Source organism: Phyllobates terribilis, unplaced genomic scaffold (assembly GCF_046119375.1).
Source record: "Phyllobates terribilis strain yellow unplaced genomic scaffold, ASM4611937v1 Scaffold_499__1_contigs__length_1316695, whole genome shotgun sequence".
Lineage (NCBI taxonomy): Eukaryota > Metazoa > Chordata > Amphibia > Anura > Dendrobatidae > Phyllobates > Phyllobates terribilis.
This window is the reverse complement of record NW_027363259.1, coordinates 769,331-789,824: the sequence shown is the minus strand read 5'-3', so window position 1 is coordinate 789,824 and position 20,494 is coordinate 769,331. Positions and strand designations below refer to the sequence as shown.

Here is a 20,494-nt window from a genome sequence, read left to right as displayed (position 1 = left end):
GTTCCATTGCCACATTCCATCTACTGCAGGCAGGATACCTGGCTGGCTGAATGTCGCTGAGAAGCTCACAGAGACCGCCATAAGCAACAGTTTAACAGAATGCCACAGACTAATCAACCAAACTTTTTGGGTTGGGTTCTCTTTTATAGTCTGCAGGCATTAAATGAAAGAAGTCAGTGTTCCAGCAGAAGGAGACAACGTTTCAGAAAAGGCATTGTAGCAAACCAAAAAAGAAATTTTAAGCGCAGCAGAGTAACCAGCGCACATACCTGTTAGCTCAGGTGAGTTTAAAAGGCTGCTGTTGATAACAAGGGCATTTGCTAAATAGATGGTGTGTGTGCAACAATATACTGAAAGGTCAATTATATTGTGCAGCTTATCTCACCACCTGTAGTTATTTAGGTGAAAGCTCCAAAATGCTTGCCTAATATGTCTGTTTATCCAAAAGGAAGTAAAAAGGGAGAGCTAGAAAGATAGCATTGCATCACATTACATGGCAATGCAATGCACAGTTGCTGAAGTTGAACCAAAATGAGCTTGTAATCTGGCTTCTGCAACTTTGAACATGAAAAATCCAATGAGGAGAAGAAAAGCAAAGCCAAAGAGTCCATCCCCAAATCCGACAAACAAGCAAAATGAACAAAAAACATTGAATTCAATTCTTTCTGATTTTAGAAACTGCATTAAAGAAGGGGTGCACCGGTCCTGGAGATACTGCAATACCAGGTCAATGCGTGGAGTGGACAGAGCAAGCTCTTTTTCCATCTCCCTGTTCTAAAAATCCATTTAATATATGGTCCCCAGATAGGGGACGTATCAGATATTAAACTGATAAGAACAGATACTACACTTGATCTTAGCCAAAAGGCCGAGAAGCGATAACCAGAATTGGTTTCAAACTACGGAGCCACCCAAGGATCCTGAAAAGTCCATTTGTGGAGATGAGCTCCTGGACTCCCGTTAAGAAGACATGTTGTCAACCTCTAGATCCCTTACATGCCTGCACTTTTCGGCTTGCTGCTGCTGCAATCCACGCGTTTTAGATCTGCATAACTCCACCTCTTTAAACACAGCACCTTCACCCCCTGCTGTTCCCACCCGCCTCAACACCGTTGGAAGGGAGGAGAACCAATTAAGGCGGGGGGTGGGGTGGAACGAGCAGCTGTCTACCCTTAGCAGGAGGGCTCCTGATTACATACCTCTCCTGCTGCTGCTGCTGCTGGTTGTCCAGCAGCAGACTGAAGGTGGCTGCTGCTGTGCACAGGTATATAAAGGCTCAGAGCCTATTATGACACGCGCAGCCAGCGTTCCATTGCCACATTCCATCTACTGCAGGCAGGATACCTGGCTGGCTGAATGTCGCTGAGAAGCTCACAGAGACCGCCATAAGCAACAGTTTAACAGAATGCCACAGACTAATCAACCAAACTTTTTGGGTTGGGTTCTCTTTTATAGTCTGCAGGCATTAAATGAAAGAAGTCAGTGTTCCAGCAGAAGGAGACAACGTTTCAGAAAAGGCATTGTAGCAAACCAAAAAAGAAATTTTAAGCGCAGCAGAGTAACCAGCGCACATACCTGTTAGCTCAGGTGAGTTTAAAAGGCTGCTGTTGATAACAAGGGCATTTGCTAAATAGATGGTGTGTGTGCAACAATATACTGAAAGGTCAATTATATTGTGCAGCTTATCTCACCACCTGTAGTTATTTAGGTGAAAGCTCCAAAATGCTTGCCTAATATGTCTGTTTATCCAAAAGGAAGTAAAAAGGGAGAGCTAGAAAGATAGCATTGCATCACATTACATGGCAATGCAATGCACAGTTGCTGAAGTTGAACCAAAATGAGCTTGTAATCTGGCTTCTGCAACTTTGAACATGAAAAATCCAATGAGGAGAAGAAAAGCAAAGCCAAAGAGTCCATCCCCAAATCCGACAAACAAGCAAAATGAACAAAAAACATTGAATTCAATTCTTTCTGATTTTAGAAACTGCATTAAAGAAGGGGTGCACCGGTCCTGGAGATACTGCAATACCAGGTCAATGCGTGGAGTGGACAGAGCAAGCTCTTTTTCCATCTCCCTGTTCTAAAAATCCATTTAATATATGGTCCCCAGATAGGGGACGTATCAGATATTAAACTGATAAGAACAGATACTACACTTGATCTTAGCCAAAAGGCCGAGAAGCGATAACCAGAATTGGTTTCAAACTACGGAGCCACCCAAGGATCCTGAAAAGTCCATTTGTGGAGATGAGCTCCTGGACTCCCGTTAAGAAGACATGTTGTCAACCTCTAGATCCCTTACATGCCTGCACTTTTCGGCTTGCTGCTGCTGCAATCCACGCGTTTTAGATCTGCATAACTCCACCTCTTTAAACACAGCACCTTCACCCCCTGCTGTTCCCACCCGCCTCAACACCGTTGGAAGGGAGGAGAACCAATTAAGGCGGGGGGTGGGGTGGAACGAGCAGCTGTCTACCCTTAGCAGGAGGGCTCCTGATTACATACCTCTCCTGCTGCTGCTGCTGCTGGCTGTCCAGCAGCAGACTGAAGGTGGCTGCTGCTGTGCACAGGTTTATAAAGGCTCAGAGCCTATTATGACACGCGCAGCCAGCGTTCCATTGCCACATTCCATCTACTGCAGGCAGGATACCTGGCTGGCTGAATGTCGCTGAGAAGCTCACAGAGACCGCCATAAGCAACAGTTTAACAGAATGCCACAGACTAATCAACCAAACTTTTTGGGTTGGGTTCTCTTTTATAGTCTGCAGGCATTAAATGAAAGAAGTCAGTGTTCCAGCAGAAGGAGACAACGTTTCAGAAAAGGCATTGTAGCAAACCAAAAAAGAAATTTTAAGCGCAGCAGAGTAACCAGCGCACATACCTGTTAGCTCAGGTGAGTTTAAAAGGCTGCTGTTGATAACAAGGGCATTTGCTAAATAGATGGTGTGTGTGCAACAATATACTGAAAGGTCAATTATATTGTGCAGCTTATCTCACCACCTGTAGTTATTTAGGTGAAAGCTCCAAAATGCTTGCCTAATATGTCTGTTTATCCAAAAGGAAGTAAAAAGGGAGAGCTAGAAAGATAGCATTGCATCACATTACATGGCAATGCAATGCACAGTTGCTGAAGTTGAACCAAAATGAGCTTGTAATCTGGCTTCTGCAACTTTGAACATGAAAAATCCAATGAGGAGAAGAAAAGCAAAGCCAAAGAGTCCATCCCCAAATCCGACAAACAAGCAAAATGAACAAAAAACATTGAATTCAATTCTTTCTGATTTTAGAAACTGCATTAAAGAAGGGGTGCACCGGTCCTGGAGATACTGCAATACCAGGTCAATGCGTGGAGTGGACAGAGCAAGCTCTTTTTCCATCTCCCTGTTCTAAAAATCCATTTAATATATGGTCCCCAGATAGGGGACGTATCAGATATTAAACTGATAAGAACAGATACTACACTTGATCTTAGCCAAAAGGCCGAGAAGCGATAACCAGAATTGGTTTCAAACTACGGAGCCACCCAAGGATCCTGAAAAGTCCATTTGTGGAGATGAGCTCCTGGACTCCCGTTAAGAAGACATGTTGTCAACCTCTAGATCCCTTACATGCCTGCACTTTTCGGCTTGCTGCTGCTGCAATCCACGCGTTTTAGATCTGCATAACTCCACCTCTTTAAACACAGCACCTTCACCCCCTGCTGTTCCCACCCGCCTCAACACCGTTGGAAGGGAGGAGAACCAATTAAGGCGGGGGGTGGGGTGGAACGAGCAGCTGTCTACCCTTAGCAGGAGGGCTCCTGATTACATACCTCTCCTGCTGCTGCTGCTGCTGGCTGTCCAGCAGCAGACTGAAGGTGGCTGCTGCTGTGCACAGGTATATAAAGGCTCAGAGCCTATTATGACACGCGCAGCCAGCGTTCCATTGCCACATTCCATCTACTGCAGGCAGGATACCTGGCTGGCTGAAAGTCGCTGAGAAGCTCACAGAGACCGCCATAAGCAACAGTTTAACAGAATGCCACAGACTAATCAACCAAACTTTTTGGGTTGGGTTCTCTTTTATAGTCTGCAGGCATTAAATGAAAGAAGTCAGTGTTCCAGCAGAAGGAGACAACGTTTCAGAAAAGGCATTGTAGCAAACCAAAAAAGAAATTTTAAGCGCAGCAGAGTAACCAGCGCACATACCTGTTAGCTCAGGTGAGTTTAAAAGGCTGCTGTTGATAACAAGGGCATTTGCTAAATAGATGGTGTGTGTGCAACAATATACTGAAAGGTCAATTATATTGTGCAGCTTATCTCACCACCTGTAGTTATTTAGGTGAAAGCTCCAAAATGCTTGCCTAATATGTCTGTTTATCCAAAAGGAAGTAAAAAGGGAGAGCTAGAAAGATAGCATTGCATCACATTACATGACAATGCAATGCACAGTTGCTGAAGTTGAACCAAAATGAGCTTGTAATCTGGCTTCTGCAACTTTGAACATGAAAAATCCAATGAGGAGAAGAAAAGCAAAGCCAAAGAGTCCATCCCCAAATCCGACAAACAAGCAAAATGAACAAAAAACATTGAATTCAATTCTTTCTGATTTTAGAAACTGCATTAAAGAAGGGGTGCACCGGTCCTGGAGATACTGCAATACCAGGTCAATGCGTGGAGTGGACAGAGCAATCTCTTTTTCCATCTCCCTGTTCTAAAAATCCATTTAATATATGGTCCCCAGATAGGGGACGTATCAGATATTAAACTGATAAGAACAGATACTACACTTGATCTTAGCCAAAAGGCCGAGAAGCGATAACCAGAATTGGTTTCAAACTACGGAGCCACCCAAGGATCCTGAAAAGTCCATTTGTGGAGATGAGCTCCTGGACTCCCGTTAAGAAGACATGTTGTCAACCTCTAGATCCCTTACATGCCTGCACTTTTCGGCTTGCTGCTGCTGCAATCCACGCGTTTTAGATCTGCATAACTCCACCTCTTTAAACACAGCACCTTCACCCCCTGCTGTTCCCACCCGCCTCAACACCGTTGGAAGGGAGGAGAACCAATTAAGGCGGGGGGTGGGGTGGAACGAGCAGCTGTCTACCCTTAGCAGGAGGGCTCCTGATTACATACCTCTCCTGCTGCTGCTGCTGCTGGCTGTCCAGCAGCAGACTGAAGGTGGCTGCTGCTGTGCACAGGTATATAAAGGCTCAGAGCCTATTATGACACGCGCAGCCAGCGTTCCATTGCCACATTCCATCTACTGCAGGCAGGATACCTGGCTGGCTGAATGTCGCTGAGAAGCTCACAGAGACCGCCATAAGCAACAGTTTAACAGAATGTCACAGACTAATCAACCAAACTTTTTGGGTTGGGTTCTCTTTTATAGTCTGCAGGCATTAAATGAAAGAAGTCAGTGTTCCAGCAGAAGGAGACAACGTTTCAGAAAAGGCATTGTAGCAAACCAAAAAAGAAATTTTAAGCGCAGCAGAGTAACCAGCGCACATACCTGTTAGCTCAGGTGAGTTTAAAAGGCTGCTGTTGATAACAAGGGCATTTGCTAAATAGATGGTGTGTGTGCAACAATATACTGAAAGGTCAATTATATTGTGCAGCTTATCTCACCACCTGTAGTTATTTAGGTGAAAGCTCCAAAATGCTTGCCTAATATGTCTGTTTATCCAAAAGGAAGTAAAAAGGGAGAGCTAGAAAGATAGCATTGCATCACATTACATGGCAATGCAATGCACAGTTGCTGAAGTTGAACCAAAATGAGCTTGTAATCTGGCTTCTGCAACTTTGAACATGAAAAATCCAATGAGGAGAAGAAAAGCAAAGCCAAAGAGTCCATCCCAAAATCCGACAAACAAGCAAAATGAACAAAAAACATTGAATTCAATTCTTTCTGATTTTAGAAACTGCATTAAAGAAGGGGTGCACCGGTCCTGGAGATACTGCAATACCAGGTCAATGCGTGGAGTGGACAGAGCAAGCTCTTTTTCCATCTCCCTGTTCTAAAAATCCATTTAATATATGGTCCCCAGATAGGGGACGTATCAGATATTAAACTGATAAGAACAGATACTACACTTGATCTTAGCCAAAAGGCCGAGAAGCGATAACCAGAATTGGTTTCAAACTACGGAGCCACCCAAGGATCCTGAAAAGTCCATTTGTGGAGATGAGCTCCTGGACTCCCGTTAAGAAGACATGTTGTCAACCTCTAGATCCCTTACATGCCTGCACTTTTCGGCTTGCTGCTGCTGCAATCCACGCGTTTTAGATCTGCATAACTCCACCTCTTTAAACACAGCACCTTCACCCCCTGCTGTTCCCACCCGCCTCAACACCGTTGGAAGGGAGGAGAACCAATTAAGGCGGGGGGTGGGGTGGAACGAGCAGCTGTCTACCCTTAGCAGGAGGGCTCCTGATTACATACCTCTCCTGCTGCTGCTGCTGCTGGCTGTCCAGCAGCAGACTGAAGGTGGCTGCTGCTGTGCACAGGTATATAAAGGCTCAGAGCCTATTATGACACGCGCAGCCAGCGTTCCATTGCCACATTCCATCTACTGCAGGCAGGGTACCTGGCTGGCTGAATGTCGCTGAGAAGCTCACAGAGACCGCCATAAGCAACAGTTTAACAGAATGCCACAGACTAATCAACCAAACTTTTTGGGTTGGGTTCTCTTTTATAGTCTGCAGGCATTAAATGAAAGAAGTCAGTGTTCCAGCAGAAGGAGACAACGTTTCAGAAAAGGCATTGTAGCAAACCAAAAAAGAAATTTTAAGCGCAGCAGAGTAACCAGCGCACATACCTGTTAGCTCAGGTGAGTTTAAAAGGCTGCTGTTGATAACAAGGGCATTTGCTAAATAGATGGTGTGTGTGCAACAATATACTGAAAGGTCAATTATATTGTGCAGCTTATCTCACCACCTGTAGTTATTTAGGTGAAAGCTCCAAAATGCTTGCCTAATATGTCTGTTTATCCAAAAGGAAGTAAAAAGGGAGAGCTAGAAAGATAGCATTGCATCACATTACATGGCAATGCAATGCACAGTTGCTGAAGTTGAACCAAAATGAGCTTGTAATCTGGCTTCTGCAACTTTGAACATGAAAAATCCAATGAGGAGAAGAAAAGCAAAGCCAAAGAGTCCATCCCCAAATCCGACAAACAAGCAAAATGAACAAAAAACATTGAATTCAATTCTTTCTGATTTTAGAAACTGCATTAAAGAAGGGGTGCACCGGTCCTGGAGATACTGCAATACCAGGTCAATGCGTGGAGTGGACAGAGCAAGCTCTTTTTCCATCTCCCTGTTCTAAAAATCCATTTAATATATGGTCCCCAGATAGGGGACGTATCAGATATTAAACTGATAAGAACAGATACTACACTTGATCTTAGCCAAAAGGCCGAGAAGCGATAACCAGAATTGGTTTCAAACTACGGAGCCACCCAAGGATCCTGAAAAGTCCATTTGTGGAGATGAGCTCCTGGACTCCCGTTAAGAAGACATGTTGTCAACCTCTAGATCCCTTACATGCCTGCACTTTTCGGCTTGCTGCTGCTGCAATCCACGCGTTTTAGATCTGCATAACTCCACCTCTTTAAACACAGCACCTTCACCCCCTGCTGTTCCCACCCGCCTCAACACCGTTGGAAGGGAGGAGAACCAATTAAGGCGGGGGGTGGGGTGGAACGAGCAGCTGTCTACCCTTAGCAGGAGGGCTCCTGATTACATACCTCTCCTGCTGCTGCTGCTGCTGGCTGTCCAGCAGCAGACTGAAGGTGGCTGCTGCTGTGCACAGGTATATAAAGGCTCAGAGCCTATTATGACACGCGCAGCCAGCGTTCCATTGCCACATTCCATCTACTGCAGGCAGGATACCTGGCTGGCTGAATGTCGCTGAGAAGCTCACAGAGACCGCCATAAGCAACAGTTTAACAGAATGCCACAGACTAATCAACCAAACTTTTTGGGTTGGGTTCTCTTTTATAGTCTGCAGGCATTAAATGAAAGAAGTCAGTGTTCCAGCAGAAGGAGACAACGTTTCAGAAAAGGCATTGTAGCAAACCAAAAAAGAAATTTTAAGCGCAGCAGAGTAACCAGCGCACATACCTGTTAGCTCAGGTGAGTTTAAAAGGCTGCTGTTGATAACAAGGGCATTTGCTAAATAGATGGTGTGTGTGCAACAATATACTGAAAGGTCAATTATATTGTGCAGCTTATCTCACCACCTGTAGGTTTTTAGGTGAAAGCTCCAAAATGCTTGCCTAATATGTCTGTTTATCCAAAAGGAAGTAAAAAGGGAGAGCTAGAAAGATAGCATTGCATCACATTACATGGCAATGCAATGCACAGTTGCTGAAGTTGAACCAAAATGAGCTTGTAATCTGGCTTCTGCAACTTTGAACATGAAAAATCCAATGAGGAGAAGAAAAGCAAAGCCAAAGAGTCCATCCCCAAATCCGACAAACAAGCAAAATGAACAAAAAACATTGAATTCAATTCTTTCTGATTTTAGAAACTGCATTAAAGAAGGGGTGCACCGGTCCTGGAGATACTGCAATACCAGGTCAATGCGTGGAGTGGACAGAGCAAGCTCTTTTTCCATCTCCCTGTTCTAAAAATCCATTTAATATATGGTCCCCAGATAGGGGACGTATCAGATATTAAACTGATAAGAACAGATACTACACTTGATCTTAGCCAAAAGGCCGAGAAGCGATAACCAGAATTGGTTTCAAACTACGGAGCCACCCAAGTATCCTGAAAAGTCCATTTGTGGAGATGAGCTCCTGGACTCCCGTTAAGAAGACATGTTGTCAACCTCTAGATCCCTTACATGCCTGCACTTTTCGGCTTGCTGCTGCTGCAATCCACGCGTTTTAGATCTGCATAACTCCACCTCTTTAAACACAGCACCTTCACCCCCTGCTGTTCCCACCCGCCTCAACACCGTTGGAAGGGAGGAGAACCAATTAAGGCGGGGGGTGGGGTGGAACGAGCAGCTGTCTACCCTTAGCAGGAGGGCTCCTGATTACATACCTCTCCTGCTGCTGCTGCTGCTGGCTGTCCAGCAGCAGACTGAAGGTGGCTGCTGCTGTGCACAGGTATATAAAGGCTCAGAGCCTATTATGACACGCGCAGCCAGCGTTCCATTGCCACATTCCATCTACTGCAGGCAGGGTACCTGGCTGGCTGAATGTCGCTGAGAAGCTCACAGAGACCGCCATAAGCAACAGTTTAACAGAATGCCACAGACTAATCAACCAAACTTTTTGGGTTGGGTTCTCTTTTATAGTCTGCAGGCATTAAATGAAAGAAGTCAGTGTTCCAGCAGAAGGAGACAACGTTTCAGAAAAGGCATTGTAGCAAACCAAAAAAGAAATTTTAAGCGCAGCAGAGTAACCAGCGCACATACCTGTTAGCTCAGGTGAGTTTAAAAGGCTGCTGTTGATAACAAGGGCATTTGCTAAATAGATGGTGTGTGTGCAACAATATACTGAAAGGTCAATTATATTGTGCAGCTTATCTCACCACCTGTAGTTATTTAGGTGAAAGCTCCAAAATGCTTGCCTAATATGTCTGTTTATCCAAAAGGAAGTAAAAAGGGAGAGCTAGAAAGATAGCATTGCATCACATTACATGGCAATGCAATGCACAGTTGCTGAAGTTGAACCAAAATGAGCTTGTAATCTGGCTTCTGCAACTTTGAACATGAAAAATCCAATGAGGAGAAGAAAAGCAAAGCCAAAGAGTCCATCCCCAAATCCGACAAACAAGCAAAATGAACAAAAAACATTGAATTCAATTCTTTCTGATTTTAGAAACTGCATTAAAGAAGGGGTGCACCGGTCCTGGAGATACTGCAATACCAGGTCAATGCGTGGAGTGGACAGAGCAAGCTCTTTTTCCATCTCCCTGTTCTAAAAATCCATTTAATATATGGTCCCCAGATAGGGGACGTATCAGATATTAAACTGATAAGAACAGATTTTTTTTTTTGATTGAATATATCTTTTATTAGCACAAAAAATAAGTTAACAGACAGTGTACAGTGCCGCAGCCCAGTACACACAGAATTCTACATCATATTTACATAGCATGAGGATACGACGCACTAACTAGACACATCACACCCCTATGCTACACAAAACACTCAATCTGAAAGAAAAAGCATGTCAATCAATACAGTACGACGAACCGTGATAAGGGATGGGGATTGGGAAAAAGGGGATGGGGAGGGGAAAATCACAGGCCCGAAGCTTTATTGAAAGACAAGACACATAAGGGGAGAGGGGGAGGAGGGGTTTAGTCCTCGTCCTCGTCCTCCGGACCGTCCATGATGGAATAGTCTCTGAGCAGGCTGTGGATCAGCCTGCGGCAGTCCTGGATGGACATCCTCTCCCTCCTCAAGATGAGCCGGTTCCTGGCGACCCAAACGGCATCCTTGAAGCAGTTCATAAGGCGCCAAGCCTCCTGGATGGCTCCGACGGTATGAACCCCAGGGAAGAGTCCGTAAAGCACAGAATGGTGCGATAGGCTCGCCCTGGGGACAGAGTTCCTCAGGTCGTCCTCAAGTGCAGTCAATAGGCGCTGTGCAAATCCGCAGTCCCAAAAAGTGTGCAAAGATGTTTCCTCCACGAAGGGGCACCTTGGGCAGTACCGGGTCTTGCACAGGTTCCGGGCATGCATGAATGACCGGACGGGCAGTCCGCCCTGAATCGCCATCCACGACAAGTCCTTGTGCCCGTTGGTCAGCCTGTCAGACGACACATTTGTCCACACAGTCTCCAGCGTGTCCTGGTGAAGTCCTGTGATGTTCTCCACGTCATCCTTGGCTCTGATTATCTTGTGGATAGTTTTGGGCTTCCACAAGTCGGGCTTGAGTCCCTCCAGTTGATGCTCCCCCACAAATCGAACGACGTCTCCGTAGAACCATGGCGTCGTCCAGTTGTAGGGGAAGGAGCTGTCCCACTTGTCAAAGCCGAGTCGCCTCCAAAGAGAAAGCAGGAAGAAGCGAGACATGGACCTGCCCGCGGAGCCATTCTTGACTTGCAAAGTCCGGCGGACACAATCACACACAAAAGAGGATCGCAGGAGGGTGGGGATATCTGGAACGCCCTTCCCACCCTTGCGAGGCTCCATGTACATGACGGCCCGCCTGACTCTGTCCATCTTGGATCCCCAGACAAAGTGAAACACTGTCCTGGTAATGGCCCTGCACACAGTGACGTGTGGGGGCCAGGCCTGCGCCGTGTACTGCAAGACGGGCAGGACCTCATTACGCAGGACGAGTGCCTTACCCTCACAAGTGAGGTGTCTGAGGCTCCAGAGTCCGATCCGTTGCTTCACCTTGGCCAAGCGTTCTTGCCAGGACTTGAGGGCCGCTCCTTCCTTCCCGAACCAGACTCCCAGCACCTTGAGGAAATCCGGTTGAATGTTGAAGGGGAAGGGGGCGGAGGAGGCCGGCTGCCAATCCCCAAAGAGCATGGCTTCCGACTTCCTGCAGTTGACTTTGGCCCCTGAAGCCCGGCCGAACCTCTCACACGTCTGGACGAGGGCGTCGACTGAACCACGATCAGCGCAGAAGACGGTGACGTCGTCCATGTAGAGCGAGCACTTGACCTCGTGTCGTCCCGGACCCGGTGCGGTGATCCCTCTGATCTCTCCATTCTGCCGGATAGCCTCTGCGAAGAGTTCTATAACACAAACAAAAAGAAGAGGTGATAGAGGGCAGCCTTGTCTGACCCCAGAGAGGACAGGGAAGGGGTCAGTCTTCCAGCCGTTCACCAACACCGAGCTGTGGATATCAAAATACATCAGACGGACATACGAACAAAACATGTTACCCAAACCTAACCGGTGCAGAGCTCGGCCCATGAACTCGTGGGAAACCCGGTCGAAGGCCTTCTCCTGATCCAAGGAGACCAGGGCCGCGTGTGCGCGGCGGACCTTGATGTACTCGACCGTGTCCCGCACGAGAGCGAGGCTGTCTGCGATGCGACGTCCAGGGATGCCGCAGGTCTGGTCCGGGTGGATGATCCGTCCGATGACCGTCTTAAGTCGTGTCGCCATCGTCTTGGCCAGGATCTTGTAGTCCACGTTGAGCAGAGTGATGGGACGCCAATTCCTCAGGTCGCACCTCTCTCCCTTCCGCTTGTACAGGATCGTGACCATTCCTTCCCTCAAAGATGGAGGCATTCTACCCTCCACCACCATCTCCTCGTACAGGTCCAACAGGTCCGGACAGATGAGGTCTCCCAGCGCTACATAGAGCTCCGCTGGAAGACCATCACTGCCCGGGGTCCTGCCGGTCCTAAAGGATTTAGCGGCAGAGAGCAATTCGCCCACCATCAGAGGTTTGTCCAAGGCTGCCGTGCCTGCAGGATCAAGATGGTTAGTGATACCTGACAGGAACTTATCAGCAGCGTCGGGGTCGGTAGTCTTGTGGGAGTAGAGTTCGCTGTAGAAGTCGCTGACGACCCTCATCACGTCCTCCTTCCCACGTCGCATGTTTCCGCTCTCGTCTCGCAGCTCGTTCAGGGGCGTGTGACCGGCATGAAGTTTCCTGAAAAAGAATGAGTTACATTTCTCACCCTTCTCCAGATTCTCCACTTTGGAACGGAAGATGATTCGCTTGGACTCCTCCTCAAAGTGCCTTTTCAGGCTCTTCTTGGTCTCCTCCAGCTCCTCCCTCACGTCCCAGCCGCAGTGAAGAAGGTCCTGCAGCGACCGCAGCTCGCGCTGCAGCCCTCTGAAGTCCCTCCTCTTCTCACACGCCTGTTGTCGACCCTTGGCCTGAAAGAAACAGCGAAACTCAAGTTTAACATATTCCCACCAATCAGAGACTGTTTGGAAGCTACCCTTGTAGGACTGCCACATTGCGTAGGCTGCTCTCAGCTCCTCCACGACTTCATCCTGAGCCAGCAGAGCACAATTCAGCTTCCAGGAGCCGGGGCCGGACGGAAAACCGTCGCCGAGGACACCTTGTAAGTGAATGGCTCTGTGGTCGGAGAAGAAGCAGGAGACCATCGAGTGCCTACTCTGCCTGACTGCCCGAGAGGTGAACACAAAGTCAATCCTGGAGCGGAGTGAGCCATCGGGTCGGCTCCACGAATAGTTCGTGGAGCCTCTCCCCATGGAGCCCACCACGTCCTGAAGAGAGGCCTCGGTTACCATCTCGATGAGCAGCTTGGACGTGATGTCCAACTTGGCAGATGTGCCAGAACTACGACCGTCCTCCTCGATGGGGCAGTTGAAATCCCCGGCCATCACTAAGGTCCTGGTGGTGGCAAGCTGAAGCCGCAGGGTCTGGAAAAGCTCCAAACGCTCATTCTTCAGTGGGGACGCATACACGTTGATGAACCTGACAGGTTCTCCCGCCCAGTTGCCATCTACAACAAGAGCCCTGCCGCAGATGAGCTCCTGGACGGACTCAAGCGTGAATGCGCCCCCCCTGATCAGAATTGCGACCCCCGCAGACTTGCAGTCACCCCCACCGGACCAGTAGGATGGACCGTGGGACCACTCCCTGGCCAGATGTTTGAAGGACCTAGAGGAGGGAAGGGAACATTCCTGCAACATATAAACATCACACAACTGGGAAGTAAGGAAGGCATAAATAGTCTGACGTCTGAACTTGTCCTTGATGCTCCTGACATTAATGGAAAATAAGTTAATATTAGCCATCATGTAGGGAAAAAAGAAAAAGTTAGCGCAGGCAATACACCTTAGTTACCACTCCGGTCGGGTGGTCCCTCGTCGGTGTTGACTGCTGGTGACGGGATCACCAGCAGGCCCTCTTCCTCCATCTGGTCAAGCAGCGCGGCCTCGATCTCGGCGACCACCAGTTCCTCCTCTTCTGGCTCGGCCACCAGGGTCTCAACCATGTGCTCCATCTCTTCTGGCTCAGGGAGGGTATCCTCCTTTTCGCCTACGAAATCCAGAATCTTCTTTTTGGAGGATTCAGTAGCAGGGCTGTCCTCCACCTTCCTCTTTCCCCGGGTTGGAACTGGGGAGACAAGAAGGGGAAAATCCTCCTCGGAATAGATAGCGGCGGGTGGAGGAAAGGTTAATTCCACCGCTACCATGGTCTGGGGAGGGAGAGTGGCTGCCGGGGCAGGGGAAAGGACACCTGCTGAGGAGTAGGGGAAGGAGGAAGAGGAAGTGGAATCCTCAGCAGGGGTGGCCGGGGTGGGGGGGGATTGGACGGGGGTGGCAGGGGGAGGGATCGAGAGAGGGGTGACAGAACTCTTACCCTCCTTTGACTTTTTCTTCTGCTTCGGAGCTGCTGGGACCGTCGCTGGGGCTTTGGCCACCGACTCCTTGACCGCTTTGGCCTTGGTCGTCTCGGCCTTGGCCGCTGGGGCCTTGGTCGTCGCGTCCTTGACCTTCACAGGCCTGGTCGTCGGGGCCTTGTCCTCCGTAGCTGGGGTCGTCGCAACCACCGATGCCCAGGATCTCTCACGCCTGGGGCAATCCTTGTACAGATGAGCCGCCAGCCCACACAGGTTGCAGGACGTCTTCTTCGGGCAGTCCTTCGAGCTGTGTCCCGTCACTCGACAAATCCTGCAGGCATCCTCCTTGCAGTCCTTCATCTCGTGGCCATTCTTGCCGCATCTCCTGCAGTTCCGCGGCATGTCCGGGTAATAGATGAGGCCGTAGGAGTTGCCCAGGGAGAATGTCGGGGGCAGGTGCCGAAGTCCGTCTGAGTACGCCAGGTCCCTGTGAAGTCTAACGGTCACCGCCCACTTACCTGTCCAGAAGCCGAGTCCATTCAGGATGTGAGAGGGTTCCTTCACAACCAAACAGAAGCGTCTCAGGAAGGTACAGATGTCTTGGCCTGGGGTGTGCGGGTTGCGCATGGAGACCGTGATCCTCCTTTCATCCCTCTGGATAGGGCAGCTACCTGTAAAGGCAGAGAAAGAATTATCCGGTCCTCTTGCGCTTACCATTTCCCAGAACCTCCTGCAGGTGTTCACAGTGGCGAAGGTGACGAAGAAGATCCCCGTCAAGAAGGTCTGGATGCTGAGGGTGTCCGACCTGGAGAAGCCTCGATCCAGCAGCATCTTCTGGCAGAACACGTCCGAGGACATGTCCGGCACCCTCCCATCCACTTCCTTCAGCTTCAGGGCCACCGTCTGCCGCATCCATGGCTCCAGGGCTGGAGCTTCGTGGCGGGGCTTCTGGGGTCCCTTCTGCTGGCCAGTCGTGGAGGCAGAGTCCTTGGGGTCAGAATCGGCTCCTGGCTGGGCCCTCCTGGCTGTCCCCAGCTCCAGGCTCTTCTTTTCGGCCTTCCTCGCAGCGCTTGCCATGGCTTTCCTCCTGCAGTTACTTCTTGGAGCTGGATCTGGAACTCTTCCCGGAATGGGTGGAGCTATGCAGATTCTTCTCCCGTCGTGTTCTGGACAAATTCCCTGAAAGGTCTTTGTCTCGATGATTTTCTTCCTCGAAGATTCCACAGGACAGCCCGATTCTTCTCCGAGTCTTCGTCTTCTTCTGGATTCTTTAGAGCTTCTTCCTCCCACCGATATCCGCCTTCGTTCTCCGATGTCAGCTGGGCTCCGAAGCTCTTCTCCTTCCGAGTTCGATCGCTCTCGTCAAGTGTAAATCGTAGCTCTTGTGTTCTTAAAAGAACAGATACTACACTTGATCTTAGCCAAAAGGCCGAGAAGCGATAACCAGAATTGGTTTCAAACTACGGAGCCACCCAAGGATCCTGAAAAGTCCATTTGTGGAGATGAGCTCCTGGACTCCCGTTAAGAAGACATGTTGTCAACCTCTAGATCCCTTACATGCCTGCACTTTTCGGCTTGCTGCTGCTGCAATCCACGCGTTTTAGATCTGCATAACTCCACCTCTTTAAACACAGCACCTTCACCCCCTGCTGTTCCCACCCGCCTCAACACCGTTGGAAGGGAGGAGAACCAATTAAGGCGGGGGGTGGGGTGGAACGAGCAGCTGTCTACCCTTAGCAGGAGGGCTCCTGATTACATACCTCTCCTGCTGCTGCTGCTGCTGGCTGTCCAGCAGCAGACTGAAGGTGGCTGCTGCTGTGCACAGGTATATAAAGGCTCAGAGCCTATTATGACACGCGCAGCCAGCGTTCCATTGCCACATTCCATCTACTGCAGGCAGGATACCTGGCTGGCTGAATGTTGCTGAGAAGCTCACAGAGACCGCCATAAGCAACAGTTTAACAGAATGCCACAGACTAATCAACCAAACTTTTTGGGTTGGGTTCTCTTTTATAGTCTGCAGGCATTAAATGAAAGAAGTCAGTGTTCCAGCAGAAGGAGACAACGTTTCAGAAAAGGCATTGTAGCAAACCAAAAAAGAAATTTTAAGCGCAGCAGAGTAACCAGCGCACATACCTGTTAGCTCAGGTGAGTTTAAAAGGCTGCTGTTGATAACAAGGGCATTTGCTAAATAGATGGTGTGTGTGCAACAATATACTGAAAGGTCAATTATATTGTGCAGCTTATCTCACCACCTGTAGTTATTTAGGTGAAAGCTCCAAAATGCTTGCCTAATATGTCTGTTTATCCAAAAGGAAGTAAAAAGGGAGAGCTAGAAAGATAGCATTGCATCACATTACATGGCAATGCAATGCACAGTTGCTGAAGTTGAACCAAAATGAGCTTGTAATCTGGCTTCTGCAACTTTGAACATGAAAAATCCAATGAGGAGAAGAAAAGCAAAGCCAAAGAGTCCATCCCCAAATCCGACAAACAAGCAAAATGAACAAAAAACATTGAATTCAATTCTTTCTGATTTTAGAAACTGCATTAAAGAAGGGGTGCACCGGTCCTGGAGATACTGCAATACCAGGTCAATGCGTGGAGTGGGCAGAGCAAGCTCTTTTTCCATCTCCCTGTTCTAAAAATCCATTTAATATATGGTCCCCAGATAGGGGACGTATCAGATATTAAACTGATAAGAACAGATACTACACTTGATCTTAGCCAAAAGGCCGAGAAGCGATAACCAGAATTGGTTTCAAACTACGGAGCCACCCAAGGATCCTGAAAAGTCCATTTGTGGAGATGAGCTCCTGGACTCCCGTTAAGAAGACATGTTGTCAACCTCTAGATCCCTTACATGCCTGCACTTTTCGGCTTGCTGCTGCTGCAATCCACGCGTTTTAGATCTGCATAACTCCACCTCTTTAAACACAGCACCTTAACCCCCTGCTGTTCCCACCCGCCTCAACACCGTTGGAAGGGAGGAGAACCAATTAAGGCAGGGGGTGGGGTGGAACGAGCAGCTGTCTACCCTTAGCAGGAGGGCTCCTGATTACATACCTCTCCTGCTGCTGCTGCTGCTGGCTGTCCAGCAGCAGACTGAAGGTGGCTGCTGCTGTGCACAGGTATATAAAGGCTCAGAGCCTATTATGACACGCGCAGCCAGCGTTCCATTGCCACATTCCATCTACTGCAGGCAGGATACCTGGCTGGCTGAATGTCGCTGAGAAGCTCACAGAGACCGCCATAAGCAACAGTTTAACAGAATGCCACAGACTAATCAACCAAACTTTTTGGGTTGGGTTCTCTTTTATAGTCTGCAGGCATTAAATGAAAGAAGTCAGTGTTCCAGCAGAAGGAGACAACGTTTCAGAAAAGGCATTGTAGCAAACCAAAAAAGAAATTTTAAGCGCAGCAGAGTAACCAGCGCACATACCTGTTAGCTCAGGTGAGTTTAAAAGGCTGCTGTTGATAACAAGGGCATTTGCTAAATAGATGGTGTGTGTGCAACAATATACTGAAAGGTCAATTATATTGTGCAGCTTATCTCACCACCTGTAGTTATTTAGGTGAAAGCTCCAAAATGCTTGCCTAATATGTCTGTTTATCCAAAAGGAAGTAAAAAGGGAGAGCTAGAAAGATAGCATTGCATCACATTACATGGCAATGCAATGCACAGTTGCTGAAGTTGAACCAAAATGAGCTTGTAATCTGGCTTCTACAACTTTGAACATGAAAAATCCAATGAGGAGAAGAAAAGCAAAGCCAAAGAGTCCATCCCCAAATCCGACAAACAAGCAAAATGAACAAAAAACATTGAATTCAATTCTTTCTGATTTTAGAAACTGCATTAAAGAAGGGGTGCACCGGTCCTGGAGATACTGCAATACCAGGTCAATGCGTGGAGTGGACAGAGCAAGCTCTTTTTCCATCTCCCTGTTCTAAAAATCCATTTAATATATGGTCCCCAGATAGGGGACGTATCAGATATTAAACTGATAAGAACAGATAGTACACTTGATCTTAGCCAAAAGGCCGAGAAGCGATAACCAGAATTGGTTTCAAACTACGGAGCCACCCAAGGATCCTGAAAAGTCCATTTGTGGAGATGAGCTCCTGGACTCCCGTTAAGAAGACATGTTGTCAACCTCTAGATCCCTTACATGCCTGCACTTTTCGGCTTGCTGCTGCTGCAATCCACGCGTTTTAGATCTGCATAACTCCACCTCTTTAAACACAGCACCTTCACCCCCTGCTGTTCCCACCCGCCTCAACACCGTTGGAAGGGAGGAGAACCAATTAAGGCGGGGGGTGGGGTGGAACGAGCAGCTGTCTACCCTTAGCAGGAGGGCTCCTGATTACATACCTCTCCTGCTGCTGCTGCTGCTGGCTGTCCAGCAGCAGACTGAAGGTGGCTGCTGCTGTGCACAGGTATATAAAGGCTCAGAGCTTATTATGACACGCGCAGCCAGCGTTCCATTGCCACATTCCATCTACTGCAGGCAGGATACCTGGCTGGCTGAATGTCGCTGAGAAGCTCACAGAGACCGCCATAAGCAACAGTTTAACAGAATGCCACAGACTAATCAACCAAACTTTTTGGGTTGGGTTCTCTTTTATAGTCTGCAGGCATTAAATGAAAGAAGTCAGTGTTCCAGCAGAAGGAGACAACGTTTCAGAAAAGGCATTGTAGCAAACCAAAAAAGAAATTTTAAGCGCAGCAGAGTAACCAGCGCACATACCTGTTAGCTCAGGTGAGTTTAAAAGGCTGCTGTTGATAACAAGGGCATTTGCTAAATAGATGGTGTGTGTGCAACAATATACTGAAAGGTCAATTATATTGTGCAGCTTATCTCACCACCTGTAGTTATTTAGGTGAAAGCTCCAAAATGCTTGCCTAATATGTCTGTTTATCCAAAAGGAAGTAAAAAGGGAGAGCTAGAAAGATAGCATTGCATCACATTACATGGCAATGCAATGCACAGTTGCTGAAGTTGAACCAAAATGAGCTTGTAATCTGGCTTCTGCAACTTTGAACATGAAAAATCCAATGAGGAGAAGAAAAGCAAAGCCAAAGAGTCCATCCCCAAATCCGACAAACAAGCAAAATGAACAAAAAACATTGAATTCAATTCTTTCTGATTTTAGAAACTGCATTAAAGAAGGGGTGCACCGGTCCTGGAGATACTGCAATACCAGGTCAATGCGTGGAGTGGACAGAGCAAGCTCTTTTTCCATCTCCCTGTTGTAAAAATCCATTTAATATATGGTCCCCAGATAGGGGACGTATCAGATATTAAACTGATAAGAACAGATACTACACTTGATCTTAGCCAAAAGGCCGAGAAGCGATAACCAGAATTGGTTTCAAACTACGGAGCCACCCAAGGATCCTGAAAAGTCCATTTGTGGAGATGAGCTCCTGGACTCCCGTTAAGAAGACATGTTGTCAACCTCTAGATCCCTTACATGCCTGCACTTTTCGGCTTGCTGCTGCTGCAATCCACGCGTTTTAGATCTGCATAACTGCACCTCTTTAAACACAGCACCTTCACCCCCTGCTGTTCCCACCCGCCTCAACACCGTTGGAAGGGAGGAGAACCAATTAAGGCGGGGGGTGGGGTGGAACGAGCAGCTGTCTACCCTTAGCAGGAGGGCTCCTGATTACATACCTCTCCTGCTGCTGCTGCTGCTGGCTGTCCAGCAGCAGACTGAAGGTGGCTGCTGCTGTGCACAGGTATATAAAGGCTCAGAGCCTATTATGACACGCGCAGCCAGCGTTCCATTGCCACATTCCATCTACTGCAGGCAGGATACCTGGCTGGCTGAATGTCGCTGAGAAGCTCACAGAGACCGCCATAAGAAACAGTTTAACAGAATGCCACAGACTAATCAACCAAACTTTTTGGGTTGGGTTCTCTTTTATAGTCTGCAGGCATTAAATGAAAGAAGTCAGTGTTCCAGCAGAAGGAGACAACGTTTCAGAAAAGGCATTGTAGCAAACCAAAAAAGAAATTTTAAGCGCAGCAGAGTAACCAGCGCACATACCTGTTAGCTCAGGTGAGTTTAAAAGGCTGCTGTTGATAACAAGGGCATTTGCTAAATAGATGGTGTGTGTGCAACAATATACTGAAAGGTCAATTATATTGTGCAGCTTATCTCACCACCTGTAGTTATTTAGGTGAAAGCTCCAAAATGCTTGCCTAATATGTCTGTTTATCCAAAAGGAAGTAAAAAGGGAGAGCTAGAAAGATAGCA

The 20,494-nt window shown here is 48.0% G+C and overlaps 11 non-coding genes and 1 pseudogene across 11 annotated transcripts; all 12 read right to left on the bottom strand.

The window, feature by feature from the left end:
• Window positions 1-689: 689 nt before the first annotated feature.
• On the bottom strand, window positions 690-880 carry LOC141230721 (U2 spliceosomal RNA). Its single transcript, XR_012297172.1, has one exon. It is a non-coding gene; the product is annotated as a U2 spliceosomal RNA (small nuclear RNA).
• A 1,115-nt stretch (window positions 881-1,995) lies between these two features.
• LOC141230720 (U2 spliceosomal RNA) lies at window positions 1,996-2,186 on the bottom strand. The gene has a single exon (XR_012297171.1). It is a non-coding gene; the product is annotated as a U2 spliceosomal RNA (small nuclear RNA).
• A 1,115-nt stretch (window positions 2,187-3,301) lies between these two features.
• Window positions 3,302-3,492, bottom strand: LOC141230717 (U2 spliceosomal RNA). Its single transcript, XR_012297169.1, has one exon. It is a non-coding gene; the product is annotated as a U2 spliceosomal RNA (small nuclear RNA).
• A 1,115-nt stretch (window positions 3,493-4,607) lies between these two features.
• Window positions 4,608-4,798, bottom strand: LOC141230243 (U2 spliceosomal RNA). The gene has a single exon (XR_012296796.1). It is a non-coding gene; the product is annotated as a U2 spliceosomal RNA (small nuclear RNA).
• A 1,115-nt stretch (window positions 4,799-5,913) lies between these two features.
• LOC141230716 (U2 spliceosomal RNA) lies at window positions 5,914-6,104 on the bottom strand. The gene has a single exon (XR_012297168.1). It is a non-coding gene; the product is annotated as a U2 spliceosomal RNA (small nuclear RNA).
• A 1,115-nt stretch (window positions 6,105-7,219) lies between these two features.
• Window positions 7,220-7,410, bottom strand: LOC141230715 (U2 spliceosomal RNA). The gene has a single exon (XR_012297167.1). It is a non-coding gene; the product is annotated as a U2 spliceosomal RNA (small nuclear RNA).
• Window positions 7,411-8,525: 1,115 nt separating this feature from the next.
• LOC141230714 (U2 spliceosomal RNA) lies at window positions 8,526-8,716 on the bottom strand. Its single transcript, XR_012297166.1, has one exon. It is a non-coding gene; the product is annotated as a U2 spliceosomal RNA (small nuclear RNA).
• Window positions 8,717-9,831: 1,115 nt separating this feature from the next.
• Window positions 9,832-10,029, bottom strand: LOC141230312 (U2 spliceosomal RNA). The gene has a single exon (XR_012296861.1). It is a non-coding gene; the product is annotated as a U2 spliceosomal RNA (small nuclear RNA).
• Window positions 10,030-15,581: 5,552 nt separating this feature from the next.
• On the bottom strand, window positions 15,582-15,671 carry LOC141230404 (U2 spliceosomal RNA; annotated as a pseudogene).
• Window positions 15,672-16,786: 1,115 nt separating this feature from the next.
• On the bottom strand, window positions 16,787-16,977 carry LOC141230886 (U2 spliceosomal RNA). Its single transcript, XR_012297335.1, has one exon. It is a non-coding gene; the product is annotated as a U2 spliceosomal RNA (small nuclear RNA).
• Window positions 16,978-18,092: 1,115 nt separating this feature from the next.
• Window positions 18,093-18,283, bottom strand: LOC141230208 (U2 spliceosomal RNA). The gene has a single exon (XR_012296762.1). It is a non-coding gene; the product is annotated as a U2 spliceosomal RNA (small nuclear RNA).
• Window positions 18,284-19,398: 1,115 nt separating this feature from the next.
• Window positions 19,399-19,589, bottom strand: LOC141230145 (U2 spliceosomal RNA). Its single transcript, XR_012296701.1, has one exon. It is a non-coding gene; the product is annotated as a U2 spliceosomal RNA (small nuclear RNA).
• Between the last annotated feature and the right edge of the window lie 905 nt (window positions 19,590-20,494).